This window comes from Suricata suricatta, chromosome 6, assembly GCF_006229205.1.
Source record: "Suricata suricatta isolate VVHF042 chromosome 6, meerkat_22Aug2017_6uvM2_HiC, whole genome shotgun sequence".
Lineage (NCBI taxonomy): Eukaryota > Metazoa > Chordata > Mammalia > Carnivora > Herpestidae > Suricata > Suricata suricatta.
The window spans coordinates 109,888,192-109,896,613 of record NC_043705.1 but is presented as its reverse complement, the minus strand read 5'-3'; positions in this window follow the sequence as shown (position 1 = coordinate 109,896,613).

Here is an 8,422-nt window from a genome sequence, read left to right as displayed (position 1 = left end):
TCCTACGGTTCTTCCAGTGGGAAAAGAGAGCTTAACAGCTCAGATCTTAGCCAACTAAGTTCCTACCTGCAGAGCCCAGATAGTGGTTACAACCAATAGTTTTGCTGATTTATAGAACAAATTTGGTGTGAAAATTTGACTAGGCAACTTGGTAGGGTGCTGGTCTGCCTGATTCAGGTCCTCAAACCAAGATATTTGCCTGCCTCAGAGCCTGGTCTCCTTACCCCAGACACGAGAGCTCAGTAATTATCAGGTCTGCTGTTGAATGTAGCTCCTGGACCCATCTGACCAGAAATGTTGGCAATAACACCTGGAAGTTGTGTAGCCCAGCAACATTCAAGCAGAGAGAGTCTGATAAGCAGAACTGATAGTCTGCAGAGCAAAGCCAGTGGCCCTGTTCATCTCGGAAATTTGGGGGCATAGAGCAGCTGGAGTTAAGAACAGAAACAGAGTCTTTTCAACTTGGAGTTGGTTCTTCCACTCCACCTGGGCAAGGGAAACTAATTCATAGGTCCACCCACTGCTGAATACAGTTTTCAGCCTGTCCAATCATGGAATCTTGTCAGAGTACGTGGGAGGCCCAGAGTCTCATCCAACAGCCGTCCTTACAGGGACACTTGAACAGAGAGCACAGCCCATTTGTTTTCCTGTCTGAAGAGTTGGTGGCCTTGTCTGGCTAGGAAATTCACTGCACAGTTTTGTATGATTTGGGTCCCCAAACAATGAGCTATTCAGGCCCTGGAGCCCATCTTCCTGCCCCATCAGGGCAGAGAAGCTAATTCATAACTTCACCTACTGCTGATTACAGTATCCAGTTTTCACCATCTAGTGAATCTGATCAAAGAATCCAGGCAACCACAGAGCCCACCCTCACTTTGGCAGGAAACCAAGACAGCTGTTCTATCCAAGTATATAAACTATGTAAGTGAAAAATGCTAAAGAGAGAGAGAGAGAGATAAAGAAAGAGAAAGAGAGAAGGTCATTACATAATGTTAAGACATTAATCTATCAAAAATATGTAATAACTGTAAATATTTGTGTGCCCAATATCAGAGCATCTGAATATATGAAGAAAAAACTAAGAAGAACTAAAATAAGAAACAAACAGACCTAATGGTCCACTCTCAACAATAAATAGATCATCTAGGCAGAGAATTATAAAGAAATAGTGATTTGAACACTATAAGCCAGATGGACTTAATGGACATACACAAAATATTCTATTCAATAGCAACAATATACATATTCTTCTCAAGTGCACATAGAACATTTTCTAGGATAGACTATATTTTAGGCCACAAAGCAAGTCTTAGCAAGTTCAAGTAATTGAAATCATATCAAATAAGCCACAATGATAGAAAACTAAAAATCAGTAACAGGAGGCAAATTCAAGAACACATGGAAACTAAACAACACTCTCCTGAACAACCAATGGGTCAGAAACGGAATCAAAGAGAAATGAAAAGATATCTTGAGGCAAACAAAAATGGAAACACAACATACCAAAACTTTTGAGATGCAGCAAAAGCAGTTTCATGAGGAATGTTCATAGCAGTAAATGCCTACATTAAGAAACAAGAAAGATATCAAATAAGCAACTCAACTCTATGCCTTAAGAAACCAGAGGGGTGCCTGGCTGGTTCAATCAGTAATCACATGTCACTTGTGATTTTAAGGTCATGAGTTTGAGCCCAATGTTGGGAGTAGAGTATTCTTAACTTCTTAATAAACGGTTTTTTAAATAAAAAAGAAACTAGAAAGAGAAGAAAAAAAACTGAGCCCAAAGTTAGCAGAAGGAAAAAAATAATAAATTTAACAGCAGAAAAAAATTGAAATAGAAAACATGAACAAAATTGGGGCACCTGAGTAGCTCAGTCAGTTAAGCATCTGACTTTGGCTCAGGACATGAACTTGTTTTTGTGGGTTCGAGCCCCACCTCCAGCTCTGTGCTGACAGCTCAGAACCTGGAGCCTGCTTTGGAATCCGTGTCTCCCTCTCCTCTCTCCCTCCCCTGCTTGTGCTCTCTTTCTCTCAAAAATAAAGATTAAAAAAAAAAAAGAAAAAAGAAAAGAAACCATGAGCAAAATACATTAACCAAGAATTGGTTCTTTGAGACAAAGAAAATGGACAAACCTTTAGCTTTGCTAAGGAGAAGAGAGAGAGGACACAAAAAAATACAAATGATAAAAGATATTACATCTGATACCATAGATCTATAAAGAATCATAGAGGCTACTATAAACAACTATATGCCAACTAACTATATAATCTAGAAGAAATGGAAAAATAGAAATACACAACTACCAAGACTGAGTCATAAAGAAATAGAAAATCTGACCAGGTCAAATACTAGGAAAAGTTTGAATCAGTAATCAAAAATCGTCTGAGGCAGAAAAACCCAGCACTAGATGGCTTCACTGGAGAATTTACCAAATATTTAAAGCATTAATGCCTATCCTTCTGAAATTCTTCCAAAAAAAAAAAAAAAACCAAAGAGAGAATACTCCCAAACTCATTTTATGAGGGTAGTCATTACCCTAATACCAAAGCCAGAAAAGGACACTACCAGAAAAGAAAATATATAGGCCAATATCCCCGATGAATATAAATGTGAAAGCCCTCAATAAGATTTCAGGAAACCAAATTCAGAAGCACATTAAAAGGATAATTCACCATAAAAGAGTGAGATTTATTCTTGGGATGCAAGGATGGATCGACATACTTAAATCAGTGTGTTACATTGTATTAATAGAATGAAAGAAAAAATCCATATGATTAACTCAATAGACATAGCAGAAGCATGTGACAAAATTTAACATCTATTTATGATACAAACTCTTAACAAATTAAGTACAGAAGGATATATATCATATATATGTGTGTGTATGTATATATATATGTGTGTGTGTATGTGTGTGTGTATATATATACACATATATATACACATATATATACACATATATATACATATATATATACATATATATAAAGGCCATATATGAGAAGTTGAGCTAATACACTCAGTGTAGAATGTTTGAAAATTTTTTCTCTAAGATATGCAACAAGACAAAGGTGCCTCTCTCTCTACTCCTATTCAACATGCTACTGAAAATCCTAGCCAGAGCAATCAGGCAAGAAAATGATACAAAAAGCATCAAAACTATAAAGCAAATAGTAACATTGTTTCTTTTTGCAGATGATATGATTATATACATACATATACACACACACACACACACACATAAAACCTTATACATACAAAAACATACAAAAATCAGTAACCTTTCTTTACACTGAGTTATCAGAACAAAAAGATAAAGGGGTCCCTGGATAACTCAGTCGGTTAGGCATTTGACTCTAATTTTGGCTCAGGTCATGATCTCAGGGCTGTGAGATTGAGCCCCACATCCAGCTCTGACCTGGGTGTGCAGTCTGCTTTGGATTCTTTGTCGCCCTTTTTCTCTGCCCCTCCCCTGCTTGTGCTCTCTCTCTCTCTCAAAAATAAACATTAAAACAATTTTTTAAAAATAATGAACCATCACATGTTAACATAAAGAACCTATTTTTATGAAACTATACTTCCAAAAACAAATTATTAGTGAAAAAAGCAGTATTCCTGTACATTTTTGCCAATCTCTTTCTATAATTTAATAAGAATTCATGTATGTTTCTGCATTCAATTTGTCATAATGCTGTTTTTGATTGAAGTTTATGAAGAAAATATCTCTATCAAGATATGTAATTGGAAAAGCAAAAGATATTTTTAATAGCATTTTCAGATAATTGTGGGTATTTGTCATGTGGCATTTTCTTAAAGGTTAATTGCAATATGGAGTTAGAAACCATATCAATAAACTTTTTTGTTGCATTAAAATCCATTGGCTTATCTTGCACTTTGAATAATCTTTTACCCATGCATGATTTTGTAATGTCTTTCACACTGATCTAATTATTCAGTGAACCAATTCACACTGAACTAATATAAATATTAGTTCACTGAATTATGCAAATTTTCCAATTTTGAGATACTATATAATATTTTTTAAATTGCATTCATTAATATCAGTGCCAATCTCATTAGAAAGCCTTTTTAAATACTGGAAAATGGTTAAACTTATGAGTATTGGGGGAAATTTTCCAAAATTCATATTTTCCCTTGAAGGCTCAAAGTTTGTCACTGGCTAAAGTATCAGTTGTTTCCTGGAAGCGACAAACTTACTTCATTTTTGAGAAAATATTTGCCAAATATCTAAGTCTAAATAACCAGTTTATCTGTCAGTTATTCTTTCAAGTAAACATTGTTTCCCTGAAAACAGTGGCCAGTTCAGCAAGTCATTCAGCACAATCACACAAGTGCTTTTCCTTGGGACAAGGATCATACTTCAGTTTGTGACAAATGTGCCTCCCATTTCATCATACATGACATTAAAAGACATGTATTAAAGGGTAAAAATATTAATAAAAGTTGTATTTCTTTGTCAAAGACATCTTTAAGTAAAATTATTAGATTTGTTTTTGACTGCACATGAAGACTATGATAACTAGTGGCATATTTGGTGCTACTGTCTTGATTCATGTTAAGACACCAGCAATTTTCCTGTTAAAAAATGTAGTTTATTTATTATGGATGGCCAACAGGTATACAAAAAGAATCTCATCGTTAATCATTAGTGAAATGGAAATAAAGCCCATAATGAGATGTCCTCACACCTGTGAGAATGGCTATTATCAAAAAGTCTGGAAATAAGTGCTGGTGAGGATGTGGAGAAAAGGGATTCCTTGTGCACTGTTGGTGGAAAGGTAATTTGGGTCAGCCACCATGAAAAATAGTATGGGCTTCCTCAAAATATTAAAAATAGAACTACCATATGATCCAGCAATTCTTTCTGGGTATTTATCTAAAGAAAACTAAAATCAGTAACTCAAAGGGAAATGTAAATTCCCGTCTTCACTGTAGTATTATTTACAACAGCCATAATATGGAAACAACCTAAGTGTCTATGGATGAATGACTGAATAGAGAAGACATAGTATATAATAATAGAGTATTATTCAGCCACCAAAAAGAATGAAATTTTGCCATTTGTGACAAAATGGATTAAACTTGAGGGCATTTTGCTAACTGCAATAAGTTAGAGAAAGACAAACACTGAATGATCTCTCTTATATGTGGAATCTTAAAAGAAAAAGAAGATAAAACCAAACATATTGATATAGAGAATAGATTGGCTGGGGGTGGGAGAAATAGATTAAATGTTTTACTGTTTTTATTTTTTCACTTTAAATAAATAGAAAAAAACTTAAAAAAATAACTCATAGTTCAACTGATGTTCTTTGGAATATAATTAGGCTAATTCCCTTGCAAATCACTCATTCTAACTTTTCTTAGGAAAAAAAAGTTCCAAGATGAACTGATTACACAATCTTCCTTTATTTACCATGGTCTGTGAGCTAGGTTTTTTGTCAAGTTATTCTGATTATGATTTCTTTTTTTTCTTTTTTGTAATTTTTAGAATAATACATGTCTATTTTAAAGAAAGGAGAGAAGGGGTACCTGGGTGGCTCAGCTGGCTAACTTTTAATTTCCAACTTTTGATTTAGCTCGGGTGATGATCCCAGGTTGTGAGATCCAATCCATTGTCAGGCTCTGCATTGGGTGTGAAGCCTCTTATGATTCTCTCTCTCCCTCTGCCCTCCCCTGCTCACACGCTCTAGCTCATAGATAATAAGAGAAAAGAAAAATACAGTAAAACCTTGGATTATGAGTAACTTGTTCTGTGAGTATTCCCCAAGATAAGCAAACATTTTTAATAAATTTCAACCTGATAAACGTGCAATGTCTTGTGATAGGAGTAGTAGATGATGCCAGACGTCATCATAACTAAGCCAATGTTTCCACTCTCACTCTTGCACTCTCTCTCTCACTGCAGGATTGTGGGTAATCATCTCCCATGCTCGGATGCTCTTTCTCAGGCTGTGGTGTTTGGCAGAAATCAGTGATTTTTCAGAATGTTGGAAGGTGCCCACAACTGACATTACTGTACTTTTTGTCACTTCAAAGTACTTATGGACAGTCCTCTGCTGTTCCATACCTGAGTAAGCTTAGAAATGCTTAGCTTCATTCTAGGTCAGGCCGCCTGCATATAGAGACCCTTTCTTCTGCTGCCTTATTGCCAGTTACATTAAATACAGTGTATGACAGGAGTTTATTAATACTGTCCTGTAGTCAATATCCATGCAAGGGTATGCAATGGCCCCCATGCAGAAAAAGATTCTACTGAGCCAATAGATAGCAGTGATTCCCTTAGAGATAGTGAAAGTTGTCATACACAGTAACCTTCCTCACTCTTGTCTCCCTCACACTAGCCGTGAAGGTTTTCAAAGGTAAGTACAGGTTAAATTTTTTTTCTTTAAATTTTTTAATGTTTATTTTTGAGAGAGAGAGAGAGAGAGAGAGAGAGAGAGAGAGAGAGCGCGAGCGAGAGAGAGCGAGCAGGGGAGAGGCAGAGAGAGGAGGAGACACCAAATCCGAAGCAGGCTCCAGGCTCTGAGCTGTCAGCACAGAGGTCGAAGTGGGGCTCAAATCCAGAGACTGGACTGTGAGATCATGACCTGAGCGGAAGTTGGATGCTCAACTGACTGAGCCACCCAAGTACCCCTATTTTTCTTTATTTTTTTAATTGTTTTGTTTTTGTTATTTTGTATTTATTTTCTTTATTGTTTTGTATTACATTACAGTGTTGTAATTACATTTATATGAATATTTTTGGGTTGTAGAATGAACTATCTGAGTTTCTAGTATTTCTTATGGAGAAATTCTCTTTGGTATACAAGTGCGTTGGATTACAGCATGTTTCTGGAATAAATTATGCTCGTAAACCAAGGTTCTATATATGTAGGGTTTATTTTATGCTATTTACAAATGGTACAAAATGTGTTTCCTCATGTTTATAAAGACTGCTAATTGTGACGACAATGTTAGAATATGCTTCACTATTGGGGAAATCTATTTTAACACAGTCAAGCAACAATTTTATCATCAGTGCAAATAACACAGTGAAAAGGGTAAATAACCTTTTTATTATGGAAAGTTTGACTTTGTATGCTTGCTGAAAGGCTCTCAAGGAAACACAGAAGTTCATGGACCACTTGTTTTAAGAACCATACATTATAACGCCATTTGCTCTGTATCTCCATGGAATGCACAACAAAAAGGAATAAACAGGAAATGTAGGCTATGTGCACAAACTCATCCTAACGATAAGTAGGAAGAATGAATTAAAGCAGGTCTCTGAAGGCTATAAAATTTCATGTGATTTTTTTTTTATAAAATTTTTTCAATCGTAAAAGTAGTGTGAATTCCCTATGTTCCATTTAGATTAAACTGGTATTATTTTGCCATATTTGCATATTGAAGCAGTTTAAAGCAAATTCCAGACATCATAGGACTTTACCCTTATTATACTTTAATACCTAGTTCATATTCAAATTTCGCCAATTGCATCAAACACCATTCTATCGTCCATTTGTTTGAATTTGTATCAAAAAATATTTTACAGACTGATTCGGCGATTATGAATTATTAAAGAGACCAGGTCAGTCTTCAAATAAATTGTCCAGATTCTCAGTTTGTCCAATTGTTTCCACATGGGGGTGTTTATCTCCTTCTCTCATTTCCCATATTTTCTAGAAACTGAGATTTGATTTTAAGGTTTGGTAAGATTCAGGCCCAACATTTTTGGCAAGAATACCCTGTGGTAATACTGCCGTAAAGACTCATGAAACAAGGGAGAGCCCGATCTTGCTTGAAGGGGTGAGTGGCAGCAGCAGGACTATAAAGATTTGCTTTTTCTACTTCAGGATTCATACAAAGACATTCTTAGAGTTGGAAAGATAAAAGAATACCATGGCTCCTTGGATACCTGTTAGAACTGGAAGCTACCTTAAACATAGAGATCTCAGCTAATTGGACCTCGCAGAGACATGCAATTGTTTAGGGCTAATTTCATTAGCAGATTTGTTTAGCTATGGCCATTAAACTTTTTAAAAGTCAAATATTGATTTTCCAAAATGTTAGGTTTTTTTCATTGTTACCCTGCCCAATTATCCTAAAACATGGTAACTTGGTGATTTTCCACTTTATTAGGAAATATCTTTCAGTGATGGATACATTGAATTACTTGAACACTTGCCATTTATTTATAGAGTGTTTTAGAATCATCGAAAGATTCTATACCTATGTTGGGACTGGGGTTTTGTGTGGGTGGGATGTTCCCAAGGTTCTGAATTAACAATCTTGGTTAAAATAAATGTAAATAAAAACCAAGAAAGTGATAAATGGTAAAGAGGATCAAAAGCAATGATAGCATTTCCTGGTAGCAGCGGTATAATGAAGACTCTTAGTTTTTGCAGAGGCTAATAA